The sequence below is a fragment of the Caretta caretta genome, chromosome 7 (genome assembly GCF_965140235.1).
Source record: "Caretta caretta isolate rCarCar2 chromosome 7, rCarCar1.hap1, whole genome shotgun sequence".
Classification (NCBI taxonomy): domain Eukaryota; kingdom Metazoa; phylum Chordata; order Testudines; family Cheloniidae; genus Caretta; species Caretta caretta.
In genome coordinates this window covers 96,038,701-96,061,304 of record NC_134212.1, presented here as the reverse complement: position 1 = coordinate 96,061,304, position 22,604 = coordinate 96,038,701, and the positions used below count along the sequence as shown (strand labels likewise).

The 22,604-nt window shown below is 43.3% G+C and overlaps 1 protein-coding gene and 1 long non-coding RNA gene across 3 annotated transcripts in view; one reads left to right on the top strand and one right to left on the bottom strand.

Annotated features, from left to right (window-relative positions):
* LOC125639991 (heparan sulfate glucosamine 3-O-sulfotransferase 1-like) overlaps positions 1 to 22,604 on the bottom strand; it is a 316,899-nt gene that overhangs the window by 201,962 nt on the left and 92,333 nt on the right. The gene's annotated exons all lie outside the window — the stretch shown is intronic.
* On the top strand, positions 3,091 to 10,720 carry LOC142072906 (uncharacterized). The gene is made up of 3 exons (XR_012669513.1): positions 3,091 to 3,173; positions 8,710 to 9,237; positions 10,195 to 10,720. It is a non-coding gene; the product is annotated as an uncharacterized LOC142072906 (long non-coding RNA).

Genomic DNA, 22,604 nt, shown 5'->3' with positions numbered 1-22,604 from the left:
TACAGAAGGACCTAGACAAATTGGAGGATTGGGCCAAAAGAAATCTGATGAGGTTCAATAAGGATAAGTGCAGGATCCTGCACTTAGGACGGAAGAACCCAATGCACAGCTACAGACTAGGGACCGAATGGCTAGGCAGCAGTTCTGCGGAAAAGGACCTAGGGGTGACAGTGGACGAGAAGCTGGATATGAGTCAGCAGTGTGCCCTTGTTGCCAAGAAGGCCAATGGCATTTTGGGATGTATAAGTAGGGGCATAGCGAGCAGATCGAGGGACGTGATCGTTCCCCTCTATTCGACATTGGTGAGGCCTCATCTGGAGTACTGTGTCCAGTTTTGGGCCCCACACTTCAAGAAGGATGTGGATAAATTGGAGAGAGTCCAGCGAAGGGCAACAAAAATGATTAGGGGTCTGGAACACATGAGTTATGAGGAGAGGCTGAGGGAGCTGGGATTGTTTAGCCTGCAGAAGAGAAGAATGAGGGGGGATTTGATAGCTGCTTTCAACTACCTGAAAGGGGGTTCCAAAGAGGATGGCTCTAGACTGTTCTCAATGGTATCAGATGACAGAACGAGGAGTAATGGTCTCAAGCTGCAGTGGGGGAGGTTTAGATTGGATATTAGGAAAAACTTTTTCACTAAGAGGGTGGTGAAACACTGGAATGCGTTACCTAGGGAGGTGGTAGAATTTCCTTCCTTAGAGGTTTTTAAGGTCAGGCTTGACAAAGCCCTGGCTGGGATGATTTAACTGGGAATTGGTCCTGCTTCAAGCAGGGGGTTGGACTAGATGACCTTCTGGGGTCCCTTCCAACCCTTATATTCTTTGATTCTATGATTCTATGATTCCTTCCTGCCCCCATTCCACCCCCTTCCCCCAAGTCCCCGCCCCTGCCCCGCCTCTTCTCTGCCTGTTCCCCCTTCTCCCTCTCCCTCCCTGAAAGTTGTAAGCGCCACCAAACAGCTGTTAGGCAGCGGAAAGCGCGGGGAGGGAGGGTGAGGAGTGGGGATGCGGTGTGCTGGGGGGTGAGGAGAAGGAAGCGAGGAGTGGGGAACTTGGCTGCCAGTGGGCACCCACTAATTTTTCCCCATGGGTGCTCCAGCCCCAGAGCACCCATGGAGTCGGCACCTATGCTTGGATTTGAATGTAGCCATGGTGATCCACACATTCTTACTTTCCAGGCTTGATTATTGCAGCTAGGAATGAAATTGCTGACCTTAACAAAACTATAACTGGTTCAGAACCCAGTAGTTCAGCAACATAGGACATGAAGAGCACATCACCCAAATGCTCTGCTCTTTTCACTGGCTCCTCATAGAAAACTAGGTCAAACTCACGGTTTCAGTGCTCATCTTCCAAGTCCTATCTATGTTTGGCCCAAGTTACCAGAGACACTCCCTTCCCCCCTGGACAGAGTACTAGGAACCCACAGCTGAGTGGGTACTCTGGTCACTTGAACACCAATTAATTCCCCTCAGGGTGGACCTGAAAGGCTGAGGGAGGAACAATGAGCAAATAGGTATGAGACAACGCATGAAGGAAGTGCACGGGAAAGAGACACACAGAGACAGACAGGCTGGCTAGAGTCAGAAAGGATCTCTGGGCAGAGAGAGGTCTTCCCTTCTGTTGGCATAAAACTGAGAAGAAACTAAAACTGTACATAATTATGGTGTGTGGATTAGTAAGCGGGAAGATCAAATGTAAACAAATTGCACTGGGAAGTTTAATAGGTGTGACTGGGCTAACTCCTGCTCCTGTCTTCTAGTCTGTCAAACTCAGTCTATGTGACAGAGCAGAAGACAGGAGCAGGATGTCACCCTGTCACAATCCCAGAACAGCTATGTTCTACTGTCAACCTCAAGATTAAGGCCATGTCTACACTAACAATTTTGTCAGTAAAACTTATGTTGGTGAAAGGTGTGAAAAAAACCATACCCCCCTGACCGACATAAGTTCGCTGACAAAACTGCTGGTGTGGATAGTTCTCTCCTGCCAACATAGCTACCGCCACTTGTTGGGGTGGTTTGATTATGCCAACAGGAGAGCTCTCGCCCGCCAGCATAGAATGGCTACAAGGGAGACTTTACAGCCGCAGTACAGCTGTGCCTCTGTTAGGTCTGTAGCGTAGACATAGCCTTAATTTCACGTGCAGGAGACAGCTTTATCAGAGACTGGCCTGCAAAACAGGAAGTCATGCCCAGAAGAAATCAAGAGGACCATGAACCTCAGTGCAGACAGTAAAAATGAAAACCCCAGATCTTGATCCCATCCCTTAATTACAAATCTGTCCTTCCTATGGCAAGCTGCAATTTTGGATGGTATATTTCAAATACAATGAGGCACATGACAGAAGTCACCTATTATGAAAAAAACATGACTTAATATCCTTTAGTAGTTGGCACATATTGTAAGGGATCATTCTGTGGATGTTAACACCTCTGCAGTCATAGGACAAAAAGAAGGGGTTAGTGAGTTACAGATTGTTGTAATAAACCATAAATCCCGTGCCTCTGTTGAGTCCATGAGGGGAGAGGTGTTATAGGCAACTCTACCTTGAATGGTCCTTTACAATATGTGCTAACTACTTAAGCTAAACAATCTGTTCCACCTTGCATTTTGCTGTGATGCTGGAAATACCTTTCCCAGACCTGAAGAAGAGCTCTGTGTGACTTGAAAGCTTGTCTCTGTCACCAGCAGAAGTTTGTCCAATAAAAGGTATTACCTCACCCATCTATGGTCTCTAATACCATGGGACCAACATGGCTACAACTGCACTGCATATAACTTAACTGGACACAAATATAGAAGTTATATATATAATCCTAATAATGGAGTTTGAACACAAGTGCTCGGGGTGGTGGTGGGGGGGAGAAGAGTCTCAGAATGATTGTTGTTTTCAAAATGAACACACACACATGGGGATTTGTGAAATTTCATTTTAAACCTTTCTGAATCCACAATTCTCTCCCTACTTCCTTTAATACAAGAAAACCACATGGAAAATGACAGAAATTGTCTTTGTTTCAAAGGTCAGCAGTGACTTTGTGCTGTTTCTCAGGAGCTTCCATGCAGACTTTCCACCACAAGCCCAGTGGGTGAACAAAAATGAATTTTAAAAATTTCCCAACTGAGCCTAAAGACAATAAAGAAAACAGCTTTCTGCAATTCTGGAGCTCAGTAAGTTCCATTTTTTGTTTTTAAACCCATCAGATTTGTAGTTATATTGATTGTGTATATTATTACAGTGTAAGGCCCTAATTTGTGCCTGAGGGCAGTCTGTTCCTGTCTTAGGTCCTCCTGATCCTGCAAGTTGTTCCATGTGTGCAAATCCTTACATGTCTGAGCAGAGCCCCAGTGAATTCCAATGAGGCTTTAGCTACTGCTGCTTGCAGGCCTGGAGGTGAATCCTCCCACCTCACAGGGTCCTAGAGCCCAGGCTCCAGCACAAGCCCAGAAGTCTATACTGCAATGAAACAGCCTCACAGGCCAGCCAGGGTGTCTAGTTGCTGTGTAGACATAGCCTAAGTCACTTCTGAAAATGGAGCTTAGACTTCTACGTCACTTAGATGTTTTGAAAATTTTACCCCATATTTGGAGGAAAGCACTTAATCATATGCTCAAGTACCACTGACTTCAAAGACACTTATATGTGTGCTTAAAGTTAAGCATGTACTTCCTGAATAGGGATACTTTTGTGAATCAAGTCCATAGTGCTTAATACCACGAGTAACGCAATGACATCACAGTAGTAAGTATTATACCTGGCATTAAGTGTTTGCAAGATCAGGCCACTATGCAGAATCTATAAGCCTCATGGAAGCTTTTTGTTCCATTAATACATTGAGCATTTGCTATTTTTCTACAACCAGCACTAAATCAAAATTACTGAGAGGAAAAGCTATGTTTAAACAAAAAAACCCACCTCTTTTGTTAAAAGGAGTGAAAGAAATTAGTCCTTATTCTGGTGAAATTACCTACTGAATTTCCATTTGGTAGAAATAAAGTCATCATCTACCTGGACAACATAAGATAGTTATTTGTATTTTTTAAACTGTCACTTCTTAAAAGACAAGAATTTAAAACTATAAAATAAATACATTGGCTTAGACCTTCTGTCTCAGCTCTGAGCAGGGCCTGATTTTTTTATGGCTAAAACAAACACCCTGAAAATATAGATTTAACATGAAAATGGGGAGCTAAGTCTTAAACATAATGGTGTGAATAGTGCCAGTGCAATTACACTGTAAAATGCGTGCAGTCAACATGCTACTTAACTGAAAAATATGCAGAGGGTACAAGATACAAAAAATAAATCTAATATTTATAGCACAGTGTATATGGAGTAAGATTTAAAATGCCTGATTTCATTCACGATTCACAACTGCAGTTCTGGGGAAACCTGAATGGGAATGCAGATAACTGGTCTACCACTAGTGTGGGCTAAATATCTCGGAGAATTTTCAAATTAAGAACTTCACGTACCTATAAAAGCTACAGATGTGCAAAACTAAGCAACATTAATTTATAAGCCCTGTAAACAAGCAGAGCTCAGCAAACAGAGAAGACGGGGTAAATGTGGCTCCTACTCAGATCAAAATGGCGTTTCTTTTAATTGCTGTGCTGAAAAAAAAGGTTATTTGCAGGAAACCTAGCTTTCTGCTCTGCTCTGCAATAGCAGCCTCAATATTTTTATGTTCTCAGCTATTTATACATTGCAACATAGCCTAAGTTTTTTAGCCTATTTCTCCTCTATCACTACCTCAGAGAGATATAAACTCTTGCATATTCCTGAGCAGCGATTAATAATATCCACCTGTTCTTGCTGCCAGGTTGAGTCAGCAAAATAGCTCTGCATCTACATGCAGGGTTCCTTAGAGCTGGACATCCCATAACACTGTGCATCTAGGAATTCAGGGAAGGAGACCTAACAAGAGGATTAATTGTCCATTATAGCTGTAGAATAATGTTCTAAATGAAAATAAAGATGTAAAACTTAACGTGAGGAAAGAAACTATAAACACGTAGGACATTTTTCACTAACATTGATCCAAGATGGCAGCTTAGATAGAGCCCAACCTGCTAGAGCTCAGCTATAGGTTAAGAGGTCACATAACCCTGTAAGCAAAAGAGATGGCTTAGCAGAGAGTTACTGAGGTCACATTGAATCTAAGGTTGGTGCAAAAGAAATAAAGAAATAAAACATAGGGCCAGATCCTCAAATGATGTAAATCAGCATAGTTACATCAAATAGGGCTATAACAACTTAACCAGTCTGAGGCTCTGGCCCACCACTTTATTAATATATTAGAGAAATTTTTCCTCACTATACACCTTAACAACTTTGTACCTTGACACACAGTACATACCCTAACCCTCAACACAGTAAAGCTAGAAATTGGAGGTGGGTGGGGAGGGAATAGCTTCCTACTACTACTGGTGTTACACTTGCTGTCATTTCAAATTGCAAACAACAGTGAATTTTCAGTCAATTAGTCGTTGGAAGTACTGGTGATAACAGGAATACTCCCAGTGTCACTAAGTAATTTAGACAGGCAGGTGCTGAAGTACTGGTGCTTCTCCAATAATACATAAACAAATGTCACCGTTTCAGAGGTAAGTTCAAAGAAAATTAGATTCAAGAGGACAAAGCAGCCCAAATTGCCTGTCTGTTTTACGCTTAACCATAAAACAATCATCTACAAAAGCCACTAACACAACTGTCTACGGAGCTTGGCGCAAAGCCAGACTCAGCTGTGGAAGAGTACCTTTGACAGCAGTGCTGAGGCAATTAATTACACTATGCAAGGGGAGTAATCCAATTTAGTAAATGTCATTGTTGCAACACACAAAAAAAGGCCAAAATGTTATTGTATTTTTTTTAAAATAAAGCACAAATGTTGAACACGAAGGACAGCATAGCAAAAATAGTACGGGGTATTCTTCTTTTAAGTGGAGAAAAAGTAGGTAGAAAAGTATATTTTTCAACACATGTTCACATTTGGAATATTCTTGTATGTGTTTGTACATACTAAACATTATGTATGGTTTCAGAGTTCTGGCTACTAATGACTTCAATTGTCAATAGAAAGAACAAGGAGTACTTGTAGCACCTTAGAGACTAACAAATTTATTTGAGCATGAGCTTTCGTGAGATACAGCTACTCCTTTTCTTTTTGTGAATCCAGACTAACACGGCAGCTACTCTGAAACCTTCAATTGTCAATGTAAGATTCATACCGATAGTATCCATTAAATGCAACTTTCATCCTCATTTCAGCTATATTTTCTATTTCAGAGTAGTAATAATATCTATGTGCCATTTTAGGAAACATTTGTAATTCTTGGGTGGTTAAAGTCAGTCAAGCTTCAGCACTGTGCCCTGGAAATCCTCCAGCCCCCCGTGTTTACGTATAGGGAAACACTATAGTATCAAATACTGGCTTTCTAATATCATCCACCCTCCATTCATGACAGTGATTTACACAAAAATAAATTCAGCGAGGGATTCTAGGCTTTATATCGTAACCTTATCTAGCTGAGTAATCTCCATCACATAACGTATAGGACAAATTTTGTGATAATTAAAAAAAAGTTATCTGACAAACAGTATTTTTGTTACACCTCCAGCATATAGAGCCTAGTAATGAATAATTTGTGACTATATAAAGATTTCATAAAGTGTTCCAAATAAAATATTCACAAATAATATCACACCTATATCTAATGATTTCAACAAGAAAGAGTGTGGCGTTTCCTCTGAGAAGATCTTAAAGGAATAGCCTCTGTGGTTTAATCCAAACACATCAGAAAACATTTTATCTGGAAGGAAAAAAAAAACTTTAAATCATTATGAAATTAAGTCTGCAGATTTCAGCTGCTGTCCAGAGATAAAAGTTATGAATATGGACTGGTCTTTTTTCACTGATTAGAAATTAAAAAACAAAACACTCCAATAGTAGTTTTGTTACAATGATTTGAAGGGAAACTACATCAACACTGCAGTACACTTTTAGAACATGACTTTGAAGTTCCAGTGTAATTTAATTATGCAATATGGCCCTGGTGTGGTGTCAGTAGGACATCAAACTAAAATTTTAAATTATGCAAATGGCTTGAGATGTATGGCAACCAAAACAAAGGGATTTTGCTCAGTGATTACAATATTCATACTCTGCATGATTACTTCTTCAAGAAGAATGTAGCAATCTGTAAGAAAACTGAAGGATCTAACTCACCCTGTTGGATAGAGCACACTACACTTTTTAAATCCTGCTGTTAAACTGCAGCAGATGAACTGCTGCAGAGGTTGTACAGAGGGGTCACTGCAGAGGGCAGCTGTCTGGTGGGCCAGGAGATGGGCCATGGGATCTGCAATCAGATCTTTGTATTGCAGATGCAGTGTCCTTAACACCCTAAGAAAATGGCACAGAAGGACTGAGGCTGATTTTCACGCTTTATGCAGGTGATGCAAATTCCATTGTAAAATGGGAATTGGAGAGCTTTCTGGAGGGACAACTGAAAGTGATAAAGGGCTGATTATTCTCCCACACTACTTGATATTGTTATTGTTATGCTGACTGGCGACTGCATGAATCACAAACCTCTTGGAGACTGGGTGTCAACTAACATAACTGTCAGGATGAGACAGGTTTCAGAGTAGCAGCCGTGTTAGTCTGTATCTGCAAAAAGAAAAGGAGGACTTGTGGCACCTTAGAGACTAACCAATTTATTTGAGCATAAGCTTTCGTGAGCTACAGCTCACTTCATCGGATGCATTCAGTGGATTCAGCTGTAGCTCACAAAAGCTTATGCTCAAATAAATTTGTTAGTCTCTAAGGTGCCACAAGTCCTCCTTTTTTTTTTGTCAGGATGAGTTGATCAGAAGTCTTCACCTGAGACAAAAGGAGGTCACGACCCCAACCAGGAAATTGGACTGAGGAGTGATGGTGGTGGTGGGGGAAAGTATTTTGCTGTACGTGTGCAGTGTGTATTCATTCAGAGAACAGAAGAACAAGAAATAGAGGCAAAGGCAAGAAAGCCAAGCAGTAGCTGATGAGCTGTGTGATCCTGGAAAAAGCCAGAGAGAGCTTTTGAGTCTGTTAACTAAGGGCTAGTCTACATGAGAAGCACTACATTGGCACAACATGGGAGAGAGCTCTCCCTTCAGCAATAATTACTCCACTTCCATCGGAGGCGGAAGCTATGTCAGCGGGAGAGCATCTCCTGCCAACATAGCACTGGTGTGGACAGCACTTAAGTCACTGTAACTTAGTTTGCTTGGGTGTGCGTGTGGCTTTTTCACACCCTTGAGCGACGTAAGTTATATCAACATAAGGAGTTGTATAGACCTGCCCTAAAGAACCTTGGGGCTGTAAGCTAAGGCCTGGTCTACACTACGAGTTTATGTTGGATTTAGCAGCGTTAAATTGAATTAACCCTGCACCCGTCCACACAATGAAGCCATTTTTTTCAACATAAAGGGCTCTTAAAACCGATGTCTGTACTCCTCCCCAACGAGGGGATTAGCACTGAAATTGACATCGCTGTTTCGAATTAGGGTTAGTGTGGATGCAATTCGAAGGTATTGGCCTCCGGGAGCTATCCCACAGTGTACCATTGTGACCACTCTGGACAGCACTCTGAACTCGGATGCATGGCCAGGCGTACAGGAAAAGTCCTAGGAACTTTTGAATCTCATTTCCTGTTTTGCCAGGCGAGCTCATCAGCAGAGTTGACCATGCAGTCCCAGAATCGAAAAAGAACTCCAGCATGGACCCAACGGGAGGTACTGGATCTGATCGCTGTATAGGGAGAGGAATCCGTGCTATCAGAACTACGTTCCAAAAGACAAAATGCCAAAACATTTCAAAAAAATCTCCGAGGTCATGAGGGACAGAGGCCACAGCAGGGACGCCACACAGTGCCGCATGAAACTTAAGGAGCTCAGACAAGTGTACCAGAAAACCAAAGAATCAAATGGATGCTCCGGAACAGAGCCCCAGACATGCCACTTCTACGCTGAGATGCATGCAATTCTAGGTGGGGGCCGCCACCACTACCCCACCCCTGTCTGTGGACTCCGATGATGGGGTACTCTCCACCATGCCTGTGGATTTTGTGGACGGGGAAGATGAGCTTGAGGAGAGCACACAGCACACCGTTCTCCCCAACAGCCAGGATCTTTTTATCACCCTGACTGAAATACCCTCCCAACCCAACCAAGCCAGAGAAGGGACCTCTGGTGAGTACCTTTTAAAATATAATACACATTATAAAAGTAAGCGTTTTTTAATGATTTACATCCCTGAGGACTTGGGATGTATTCGTGGCCAGTACAGCTACTGGAAAAGTCTGTTAACGTGTCTGGGGATGGAGCGGAAATCCTCCAGGGAAATCTCCATGAAGCTCTCCTGGAGGTACTCTAAAATCCTTTGCGGAAGGTTTCTGGGGAGAGCAGCCTTATTCTGTCCACCATGGTAGGACACTTTACCACGCTATGCTAGTAGCAAGTAATCTGGTATCATTGCATGACAAAGCCTGGCAGCGTATGGTCCTGGTATTTGCTGGCATTCAATCAACATCTGTTCTTTATCTTTCTGTGTTGTCCTCAGGAGAGTGATATATCATTCATGGTAACCTGGTTGAAATAGGGGAAATTAATTAAGGGGACATTGAGAGGTGGCCGTTCCTACTGGGCTGTTTGCCAGTGGCTGAAAAGAAATCCTCCCTGCAGTTAGCCACACGGTGGGGGGTGGGCATTGGCGCTGAGCTGTTCGTGTTTGGCTAGCAGGGATCTTCCCTGATACCAGCCACGCAGTGGGGTAAGGGGTAAAGCAATCATCCCAGAGAATTGGATGCAGAGGGGTTAGTTTGGTTTCTGCTGCTGCACGTTAATAGGAAAACTGCAGCACTAAATGGCCAACTCAACGTGCTTTGCTTGGTATGGGAGAGGAGGGCGCTGCTGTTATGAAGGTTGCAAAAGCCGAAAGATTATGGCTCACCATGGCTGCCTGCAAGCCGAATTCTGTTGCCCGGCCCTGTGTGTGATCTCTAACACCAAAGCCGCAGGCACTCAATATAAGAGGCAAAATGCAACCTTGTACCAAAATCACATGTGCTATGTAATGTGAATAGTGTTGTTCACCGTGAAAGAGTATAGCCATTGTTCTGTAATACTTCACTCCCTTTTTTCCTCCAGCAGCTGCAAATGTTTCAGGCCTCCCTCCTCCATCCCAAAGGTGATCTCAGATAAGGAGGCGAAAAAAACTGCGCGATGAAAAGTTCTCTGAGCTCATGCAGTCATCCGGCACTGACAGAGCTCAGCAGAATGTGTGAAGGGACACAATAGCAGAGTACAGGAAAGTGGCTGATGAACATGAGGAGAAGTGGCGGTAGGAAGATCAAAGGAGGCATGAGGCAACGCTGGGGCTACTGTGGGATCAAACGGACGTGCTCCGACCTCTGGTAGAGGTTCATGAACGGCAGCAGGATCACAGACTGCTGCTGCAGCCCCTGTTTAACCACCCTCCCTCCTCCCCAAGTTCCATAGCCTCCTCACCCAGATGCCCAAGAACACGGGGGGGTGAGGGGGAGGCTGGCTCCAGGCACCCAACCACTCCACCCCAGTGGACAACCCAAGCAACAGAATGCTGTCATTCAACAAGTTTTGAAGTGGCCTTTTCCTACCCTCGTCCTACATCCCACCCTAAGCTAGCTTGTGAGTTCTCCCTATTTTTATTAAAAAAAAAATAAAATAAAGAATACATGTTTTTTAAATGATAAAAGTGACTTTATTTCCTTTGCAAGCAAGCTGTGATCGAAGGGGGGAGGGCGGGTGGCTCACAGGGAATTTAGAGTCAACTAAGGGGGCGGGTTTTCATCAAGGAGAAACAAACAGAAGTGTCACATGGTACCCTGGCCAGTCATGAAACTGGTTTTCAAAGCTTCTCTGATGCACAGCGCTTCCTGCTGTGCTCTTCTAACCGCCCTGGTGTCTGGCTGCACGTATTCAGCAGCCAGGCAATTTGCCTCAGCCTCCCACCCCACCATAAACGTCTCCCCCTTACTCTCTCAGACATTGTGGAGCACACAGCAAGCAGCAATAACAATGGGAATATTGGTTTCGCTGAGGTCTGAGCGAGTCAGTAAACTGCGCCAGCGCGCCTTTAAACGTCCAAATGCACATTCCACCACCATTCTGCACTTGCTCAGCCTATAGTTGAACAGCTCCTGACTACTGTCCAGGGTGCCTGTGTACAGCTTCATGAGCCATGGCATTAAGGGGTAGGCTGGGTCCCCGAGGATAACTATAGGCATTTCAACATCCCCAGCAGTTATTTTCTGCTCTGGGAAGTAAATCCCTTCCTGCAGCCGTTTAAACAGACCAGAGTTCCTGAAGACACGAGCGTCATGAACCTTTCCTGGCCATCCCACGTTGATGTTGGTGAAATGTCCCTTGTGATCCACCAGTGCTTGCAGCACCATTGAAAAGTACCCCTTGCGGTTTATGTACTGGCTGCCCTGGTGGTCCGGTCCCAAGATAGGGATATGCGTTCCATCTATAGCCCCACCACAGTTAGGGAATCCCACTGCAGCAAAGCCATCTAGTATGACCTGCACATTTCCCAGAGTCACTACCTTTGATAGCAGCTGGTCAACGATTGTGTTGGCTACTTGCATCACAGCAACCCCCACAGAAGATTTGCCCACTCCAAATTGATTCCTGACTGGCAGCTGTCTGGCATTGCACAGGGCTGTTGCCACTCGCTTGTGAACTGTGAGGGCTGCTCTCATCTTGGTATTCTTGTGCTTCAAGGCAGGGGAAAGTAAGTCACAAAGTTCCATGAAAGTGCCCTTATGCTTGCGAAAGTTTTGAAGCCACTGGGAATCATCCCAGACCTGCAACACTATGCGGTCCCACCACTCTGTGCTTGTTTCCTGGGCCCAGAATTGGCGTTCCACGGCATGAGCCTGCCCCAGAAACATCATGATCTTCAAATTTCCGGGGACCGTGGTTTTAGAGAAAACTGTGTTCATGGCCTCATCACCACGCTGCCGTCACCTCCTTGCCTGGTTTTTCAGGTGCTGATCCTGCATAAATTGAACAATAATGCATGAGGTGTTTACAATGGTCATAACTGCTGTGGTGAGCTGAACAGGCTCCATGCTTGCCATGCTATGGCATCTGCTTGGGCAATCCAGGGAAAAGGGCGCAAAATGATCATGAAAGCAACAGCAGACAGAGGGAGGGAGGGTTGACTGACAACATTTACCCATAAGCACCCGTGACAAATTTTTGGCCCCATCAGGCATTGGGAGCTCAGCCCAGAATTTCAATGGTCAGTGGAGACTGCAGGAACTGTGGGATTGCTACCCACAGTGCACCACTCGGAATGTCAACACTTGTCACAGTACTGTGGATGCACACCACCGAATTAATGTGCTTAGTGTGGACGCATGCACTTGACTTTATACAATGTGTTCCCAAAAATCGACTTCTGTAAAATCAGAGTACTTTCGTTGTGTAGACATGGCCTAAGAAATTGCTCCTTTTGCTTCCTCCTGAGTTCAAAGCAGCAGCACTTCATACCCTCCTAGTAAATTAAGAAGATTGCATCAAAGAAATACCTATCACCAATTTTTCCTCCTAACTGGAGCATCCCCAGGGCTCTGAACTTTTCACTAGCCACTCTGATCAAAAAGGGGCAACATTAGAACCCCATTGGAGGCACATCACCAAAAATTGTTCTGCTTTAGCTATACTGGTATAGTTAAAGCAGTACAACCCCCTACCAGTTATGGCCACTGTCATAAAAATAAAGGTAAGGGTAACCACCTTTCTGTATACAGTGCTATACAATCCCTCCTGGCCAGAGACAAAATCCTTTCACCTGTAAAGGGTTAAGAAGCTAAGGTAACCTCACTGACACCTGACCAAAAATGACCAATGAGGGGACAAGATACTTTCATATCTGGAGTGGGGGTGTGACAGAGTTGGGACTCACCACCACAGCGCCTCCTGCTGTTCACTCTTAGCTCAGTTCATGCAGAGCACCCTCTGCTGGTGGTGTCCCATCTGTCTCTCGCCCTAGATTAGCATCTCAACCTGTGCTGCTCCCAGCTTGCAGTGTCCTCTGGCAGTGCCCACTGCCCTCTGGCAGTGCCCACTGCTCCGGTCTCACCCCCTTCCAGGGGTTTTGGTGTTATCAACAGTCCTTCTCTTCACCCCAGCCACAATGGCCAACCACACCCCAAAGTCTAACCCCTTTTGGTAGGGGTCTGGTGCAGCCCATGATGGCCACTCCTAACAGCCAGGTGGAAGTGCAAGGGAGGGAACCCAGGCCCGCCCTATACTCTGGGTCCCATCCCAGGGACCTGTGGTGGCAGCCTTCCTGCCTGCCCTCCTTCTCTCCCTTTGTCTGTCTCTCTCCAGGGGCTGTTTCCCCTTTGGCCCCTTTGCACCAGCTAGGCCCTTTTTCTCAGGGCCCACAGCCCAGGAGGTACTGGGCAGGAGTGCTCTTCTGCTCCCCCCACCTGCCCAGCATAGTGCTGTCCCTGGTGCTAGTCTCCTCACACAGGAGAGGACTCTTCACCCTCTGAAGGCCTGAGAAACTGCCTGCTCCCTTCCTGGGCAGCCTTTATATAGGGCCTAGCCGAGCCCTGATTGGCTGGCTGCAATACTGGCCCTGATTGGCTCTCTAACAGGCCCTCCCTGATTGGCTGCCGCCTTTCACAGCCATTCTGGCCTGTTGTAGCCCAATCTGGCATGGGGGTGGGGCCCCACCGCACCACAGGGGGAAAAGGCTTTTGTCTGTCTGTGTGATACCTTTGCCGGGAACAGATCAAGGATGCAAGCCCTCCAACTCCTGTAAAGTTAGTAAGTAATCTAGCTAGAAAGTGCATTAGGTTTTCTTTGTTTTGGCTTGTAAATTCGCTGTGCTGGAGGAAATGTATTCCTGTTTTTGTGTTTTTTTGTAACTTAAGGTTTTGCCTAGAGGGATTCTCTATGTTTTGAATCTGACTGCCTGTAAGATTATCTTCCATTCTGATCTTACAGAGTTGTTCTCTTATCTTTTTTTGTTCTTCTAATAAAGTTCTGTTTTTTAAGAATTTGATTGGGTTTTTTGGCTCTTAAAAATCCAAGCCTGGTTTGTGCTCATCTTGTTTATTCTCAAGCTTCCCCAGGAAAGGGGGTGTAAGGGCTTGGGGGGATATTTTGGGGAAATAGGAACTCCAAGTGGTCCTTTCCCTGTTTGTTTGTTAAATCAGTTGGTGGTGGCAGCGTTTTACCTAATCCAAGGGCAAAGATTTTGTGCCTTGGGGAAGTTTTAACCTAAGCTGGTAGAAATAAGCTTAGGGGGTCTTTCATGTGGGTCCCCACATCTGTACTCTAGAGTTCAGAGTGGGGAAGGAACCCTGACAGCCACACTTTCAGTTAGAGCTATAAATTCCTGTTCAAGGAGGCTTACCCATACTATCGTTGATCAAGCTACCATACTAAAAATAGTGTATCCCTGGTAGCATGAGGGGCTAGCCAGCTGAGTATGTATCTCATGTCACAAACAGGTATATAGGTGGGGCCGTTAGCCGCTTCTGCCACTCACACCTCCCCGACTACACTATTTTTGGCGCACTATCTTGATTAGAGCCAGTACAGATATGTCTCCTCAAGATGGAACTTACACCCCAGCTCCAGTGGAGACATACCCCAAGTGTGCATTCACTTATACTAGTATAAAGGAGCTGTAATACCAATATAGCTACTCCAATGGGGGGGGGGGGGAATAAGCTATTCTGGTATAAGGCACCTTGACACCAATATACCAGAGTCTATAATAGAGATTGTACCTCTAACTATTTTGGCAAATAAATAAATCACTGACTGAAATAGTTATGCTGGTAACAAACCCGTGTGTAGACCACCTTGTATGTAAGTGGGAAACCAGGTCCCATACATAGGGAATCTATGGGTTTTTGTAAATTCAGAGTCTATTTGGAGAAATAGAGTGCATACAGTCCTAACACAATGTGCTACAAGCGCAAAATGGAGCGTGACATTATGTTTGAATGAAAAAATCAGCCCGTATTAAATAGGCTAAGTACAACATTTAAAAATCAATACTGCCACCTGGCTCTTATATAGATAGTAATTTTTATCAGTAGATCTCCAAGCACTTTACCAAGATGGTCAGTATTATTATCCCCATTTTACAGATGGGGAGACTGTGGCATAGGGAAGTGAAGGGACTTGCCCCAAATCACCCAGAAGGCCAGTGGCAGGGCCAGAAACAGAACCCACATCTCCTGAGTCCCAGTCCAATGCTCCAACAGAAAACTCTGGCCCCAATTCTCTGAGGGCTAGTCCTACGTTTTCTGCAAAGAGAAATTCTCAAGTGGCCTACAGCCACCCCCAGCTCCCAGAAGAGAATGTATGATTGGGTAAAGGAGTGGAGCCCAGGCTACTCCTGTGTTCATCTGATCTGGCTGATGGAATGGCACCTGGAGCAATTGGCAGCCTATGCAAAAGAGCATTTTTCCTTGTGCTGGTCACCATACTGGGGCGTGCAAAGGAGATTAAAAACAACGAGGAGTCCGGTGGCACCATAAAGACTAACAGATTTATTTGGGCATAAGCTTTCGTGGGTAAAAAACCCACTTCTTCAGATGCAGGGAGTGAAAATTACAGATACAGGCATAAATACATTGGCACATGAAGAGAAGTGAGTTACCTTACGAGTGGAGAACCAGTGTTGACAAGGCCAATTCAGTCAGGGTGGATGTGGTCCACTCTCAATAACTGATGAGGAAGTGTCAATACCAAGAGAGGCCAGTATTACAGCCAGCCAATCAGGGCTCGGCTAGACCCTATATAAAGGCTGCCCAGGAAGGGAGCAGGCAGTTTCTCAGGCCTTCAAGAGAGGGAAAATTGCTTTTGTAGCGAGCCAGCCACTCCCAGTCCCTATTCAAGCCCAAATTAATAGTGTTAAGTTTGCAAATGAATTGAAGCTCTGCAGTTTCTCTTTGAAGTCTGTTTTGAAGTTTTTTTGTTTCAAGATGGCTACTTTTAAATCTGCTATTGAATGTCCAGGGAGATTGAAGTGTTCTACTGGCTTTGGTATGTTACCATTCCTGATGTCTGATTTGTGTCCATTTATTCTTTTATGTAGAGACTGTCTGATTTGGCCAATGTACATGGCAGAGGGGCATTGCTGACACATGATGGCATATATCACATTGGTAGACGTGCAGGTGAACGAGCCTCTGATCGTGTGGCTGATGTTGTTGGGTCCTCTGATGGTGTTGCTAGAGTAGATATGGAGACAGAGTAGGCAGTGGGGTTTGTTACAGGGATTGTTTCCTGGGTTAGTGTTTCTGTGGTGTGGTGTGTAATTGCTGGTGAGTATTTGCTTCAGATTGGGGGGCTGTCTGTAAGCAAGAACTGGCCTGCCTCCCAAGGTCTCTGAAAGTGAGGGATCCTTTTCCAGGGTAGGTTGTAGATCATTGATGATGTGCTGGAGAGGTTTTAGCTGGGGGCTGTATGTGATGGCCACTGGCGTTCTGTTATTTTCCTTGTTGGGCTTGTCGTGTAGTAGGTGACTTTTGGGTACCTGTCTCACTCTGTCACTCTGTTTCCTCACTTCCCCAGGTGGGTAATGTAGTTTTAAGAATGCTTGATAAAGATCTTGCAGGTGTTTGTCTCTGTCTGAGGGATTGGAGCACATACGGTTGTATCTTAGGGCTTGGCGTGTAGCCAGTGGATTGTGTGATGTGTCCTGGATCCTGGAGGAATGTAGGTAAGTATAGTGGTCAGTAGGATTCCAGTATAGGGTGGTGTTTATGTGATCAGCACTTATTTGAACTGTAGTCTCCAGGAAGTAGATCTCTTGTGTGGACTGGTCCAGGCTAAACAACATCTTTGGACTGTATCTCTCCCACCCTGCCTCAGCAAGCCTGGAGAATGTGGCCCTTCACAAATTATTGTATGACAGTAACAAACAAGAAATCAAACCCCATAAGAAGCAGAGTGAGGAGACACCAGTTTATTCATTCCCTGCCAGTACAGAAATCTGCCCTGTTACGTTTTCTGAGTTCTCTATATAATTTATTGAGACGTTTCTGATACTTGGTATCAGAACTGTGTGTAGGGTTCTATCAGTTGGAGTGGTCTCACCAGTGAAGGGGGACTATTTGCCTCCTTGGCCTGTGATGTTTTGCCTCAGCATAAGCCCTGCCCCAAAAGAGAAAACCAACCACATATTTTGCCAACATAACACATTGCAAGTTCATATCTAATGTGCTGTTCATTAGGTGCTCCTTTCCCAGAACCTTTTTAGTATAACAGCCTTCCCACCATCTTCCTCCAGTTGAACATCTGCGTTTTGGATTAATTTTCTTCAGAAGTTCTAGTTTGCATTTCTTATACTGCCTTTCATTTTATTTCCTGTCCATATTTTTACCCTTTTTTAGGTCACAAAATCGATGTGCCCTTTCCCAGGAAAACAGCAAAACAGGCTTTTTTCCAATATGTAAATATTTATCACAATAACTGAGACCTGGTAAATAAGAATGTGCATGATGCATGTGTTTATATAAACTGAATAGAGTCAGTGGCAGGAAGGAGAAAGGATGTTTTGGCTGACTCTGCAGAAATTCAATCGAAGTTGAGAGACTTTCACTGTATAGAGAGTGGATTGCTAACGCAACAGAGTTTATTCTATTAAGAAAAAATCTGTTTGACAAAGCAAGATGAATATACAGAGTTGAACAAAAGTCCCATGCAATGATAAACATGGGAAATTTGATGCTTTAAGACATTTTCTTTGAGTTATTCAAACTTTGCAAGGGCAAAATTTAAACTGGGTCACTTTTTTACCAAGTTACAGCACTTTGATACATGACATCTGGAAAACTTTTAGAAGCATGTTTTAACACTTCAGAGTAGTATTTGGTCTACTTTATATTTTTCATATAACTTAGCATTCCTTTCTATTTCAAAAGTATTAAAATATGCATGCTAATTACTCTGGGTCAAAGCTGGCAAGTGTCTTTTGATAGTGTCTGACAAAAACAAAAGTAGCTGGAGATACTATAGGAGAGAAACACCTGTTTAGACAATGATTGTAACTTGTTGACATATATCAATGTACAATTGTAGTGTTTTACCTATGTTCTGTGAGCACAGTCCCTCCCTTATGCGACTAGTCAAGTCACAGGTACATAATCCAAAATAACATTTCTAAGAAAAAAGCAGACTAAACAGGCCTTTGGGAATTCATTAATCCCTCCTCTTTTCCTTTCTTTCTTTCTTATGGTGAAACCTTAATTCACCTCAAAATACACACAAAGGAGATGAGGGTGAAGCAATCACACAAACTGCACCAGATGGGTTCAGTAGCTGCTGTATAAAAGACATTTGAAATTTTCTGGCAGCATTGTGACTCAGATAGTGTCTGTGTTTCATATAAGAACTTTGATTCTTTCCATCAGATTGTGTGGTTAGTTGCAAGGGTTACTACAGATTTAAGACCCAATCCAATGTCTATTGAATTCAGTGTGATCTTTCCATTGACTTCTATCAGTGTTGGATTGAGTCCTTAAAAGGAGATTATACTAGGAGGGGAATACCCAGTCAATGTTTAGTTTCTCTGTCTAAGTGGAGACAGACTAGAATAGTGCCAGTAATGATTATTTTAATGGTGTGTATTCTTTTCCATTTGCATATGGGCCAAGACCACCAACTTAGTTCACATAGGCCACGAGTCAATGCAGTTGGCTTTAATGGCATTTCTCCAGATTCACATTTTTGTAACTGAGATCAGAATCTAGCCTATATTAAAGTCAAGAATACATTTTGTATTATCATCATCCTTTAAAACTTTGTTCTAAGTAAATCTGAGTACAGATACCATGGTAAGGCGCATGTCAGAAATCTGTACATTAGACACACAAATAGAAAAAGAAGCCAAAAAAGACATTTAGTAGACTTACCCTTCTGAAAATCCAACTGTCATTTTAGTGTTGCAGTTTATCATTTCTTGAAGCAATTCTGGCTGGTGAGTTAAGAAACCATAAAATGTAATTGACTTTAAAAAAAAAAAAAAAAAAAAAACCATCCATAGGGCTTGATGAAGCCAGGAAGAGGGTGTTTCAAGTCCTAAAGCAAGATTTTAGGGGATCATTATCAGTTTCTCTAGAAAGAAAGTTTTAAAATGTCACATCAAGATGTCAAGTTTTAAATATTTTTGGATGAACTGTGAATTACTATTTCATTTTCAGCCACAACTTTATTACTATAAGATATAGCCACAAGGCAACAGGGCCCCCATAAAAAATTAAGCTATTAATGATTATTTTGTTTTGATCAGTAGAGATTTTGTTATTAAATTTAATTATAATAAACTCTGGCTTTTTACTGAAAAAGACATACTGATACCTTTTGTAGACAAAGTGCTTTTGTGTCTTGCTTGGAATTGTTACATTTACTTTGAACCCAAAAGGTTTTTAAAAGACCTATTTTCTATATTCCTTGGTATAAGTGCATGTATCTGATATCCAGAGAGGCAGAGGAATGACAAGATACTATAGTATGTAGATTATAGATAAAACGGCATAAATGTGATTTTACTTTGAAATAACAGTTCCTCTAGTGTTGAGGGTTTTTTTCCCCAACCCAGTTGGAAAATTACTCATTGCCACTGAGTGATTGGAAATAAATGGTGTAAATACACAAGAACTGTGTAAGCAGATGCAAGCCTGAATTCCATTTACAAACATAGGCTCTTTTATACTCTCAGGCTTCCACTTCTTACTCACATTTACCACTGTGTGCGTGTGCACACATGCAAGGGAGTTTGAACTGGTTTAGTTGGCAAAATGTAAGTTAAAGTAAGGTGAGGATACCCCAATTTAAACCTTCTAGTTCATCTGCACATAACAATACACCAACTTTGATTCCCATACACCTCAGCAGTGCGTGTGTGTGTAAGTAGGACAAAGTGAGTCTTGAGTGTAAGATACTGTTAAGGTGGTTTAAAGAGGTCTAATTTGCACCATTTTACCCATCAGCTATGAACTGGATCCAAAGATAAGTTCATGGAGCTATTGGCTCTTAGTCAAAATGTAACCCATTCTCTGGCTGTCCCTAAACCTCAGACTGCTAGAAGCTGGGACTGGACGTCAGGGGATGGACTTCACTCACTAAATTGCCCTCTGTTCACTGCCTCTGATACTGGTCACTACTGGAAGACAGGAAATGGACTAGATGGACCATTGCTGTGACCCAGTATGGCCATTCTTAGATTCTTAAATGTTTTTAGCCAGCAGTGCATCAAGCCCATCCTGCCCTACACAAAGGAACGTGTATTGTCTGGCTGGCTGGACTGCAGAGGACAATGAAAAAAGTGGGCATTTATGTAAAGTTAACAAAGCCATCAAACTAGCACATGGGGGAGATTACTACTTAACGATCATGACAGGGGATGGAGTCAGCAGGAAACCTTCCTGGCTCTTGAAACAGAAACAGTGAACTTTGGGGTAATAAGGAGGGCAAAGAGACATCTGAATCATCCATCACTTAGGGGACAAAAGGGAGCAGCAGCCTTTGAGTTCATGAAAAGTAGACCCTCTGGGCCACAGAGGCAAAAGTAGCTGGAGATTGACTATAGGTGAGAAACCTGCTTAGACAATGATTGTAACTTGTTGACATTTAGTTTCAGTTCCTAAAAAGGGAGTTTTGCCTTGTTTTACCTTGTGTGGTTTTTGGGAGGGGGGTGAGGGGATGAGAGAACCTGGATTTGTGCAGGAAATGGCCCAACTTGATTATCATGCACATTGTGTAGAGAGTTGTCACTTTGGATGGGCTATCACCAGCAGGAGAGTGAATTTGTGGGGGGGGGGGGGGGGGTGGAGGGTGAGAAAACCTGGATTTGTGCTGGAAATGGCCCAACTTGATGATCACTTTAGATAAGCTATTACCAGCAGGACAGTGGGGTGGGAGGAGGTATTGTTTCATATTCTCTGTGTGTATATAAAGTCTGCTGCAGTTTCCACGGTATGCATCCGATGAAGTGAGCTGTAGCTCACGAAAGCTCATGCTCAAATAAATTGGTTAGTCTCTAAGGTGCCACAAGTACTCCTTTTCTTCTTGTTTTACTTGTAACCATACCTGTATCTTTCATTCTTACCTGTTGTCACTTCTCTCTCTTCTTTGTTCCTAAACTCATTCTTGGTTTTACTGCAACAGTTCTCAGTGCTGTGTATTAAGCTGAAGCATATAACCCCAGCCTTGCTCACAAGCTGTTGTGTGTATTGGCTGTTTGGAGGCAGCACACTTGGTGTGACCTCTCTGGCCGGTAAGACAGGACCCTGCAGGGGAAATGGTTTTGAGGAGACTTGGGATGAGAAGAGTTGTTGGGGTCACCTGAAAGGAGTAATTGGGCTGGTGGAAGCCAGGGTGAGACCACTGAGTTGTGAGCATGCTGCTAGTGTCAGGGATCTGAACCAAAGCTGCACAGAACGGAGGCATCCAGGGTTACTAAACAGCAGCAGGTGGGTACCAAACCCCTTATTGGTCTGGGTGAACCTCCAAATCATCACATATGGACTTTTGTCCTAAGAATAAAAATATCCAAATCACTAAATTAAAAACATTTAAGCATAAGAAGAGTCTCCCTGTAAATGCACTAGTATTTCTTAATTGTGCAGCTGTGAGCAATAGGTGAAGACATGGGTTTATGAGAAGAGATGGGGGAAAATTGTTCCTTGATTCTTAGATTGTAAATTCTTTGGAAAAGGAACTCTGTCTTCCTTTACCTAGTGCACTAGTGTCACAACTTTAATTTACTTTAATTTCATTCTTGTTCATGAATTTTGGTTTTAGTTGCTTTTTAAAAAAAATAGTATTTTATACTGAAAATGATTTTTTCCTTCTCAGGCAATCTAATTTCCAAAACAATGTACCTGAAATTAAAAGACTTCATAGACCCTGGCCTAGGTTTGTTCATGTCAGATTCCCAGAAGAAGAGAGCTTGCACACTGAAATGAAATGCCTAATGTGCAATTTATTCAGGCATTTCAAAGACACAAGTTGAAGGATGAACAGGATTCAAACTTCTTTTTCACTACTGGTTTGACAAAAGCCAGCTCCTACTGAATCACCACCTTACACTCTGCTTGATGTTTAAGATCATTTGCAAAGTGAATAAATTACACTTTACAAGCATTATTACTGTGTGTGAAGAGTCCCCTTCTGGGATCTTCCTGACGAGGAGTAGTTTAGCCCTACCACCAGCTGTGTTAGTAAGCCAGCTCTAGCATCTTTGGGATCCTGTTACTAACCTCACACGGTAGTTTGCAACTAACTAAGAATTTAACAAATAAGAGACCTCAATTGAAGGGATTGTTCCATAAATCTGGATTGTTACAAATACTGCATTACAATCATTTGCACATATTGAATAAATATATTTAGGGACAGCCCTAGGGTCATATTGAATAAATACATTTAGGGTCAGCCCCACAGACGAATCTGTCCCTGGACTCATTTATGCCAAATGATATACTTTTGATGCATCTTACATCCGACAGAATAGGCATCCACATGCTTCTTCA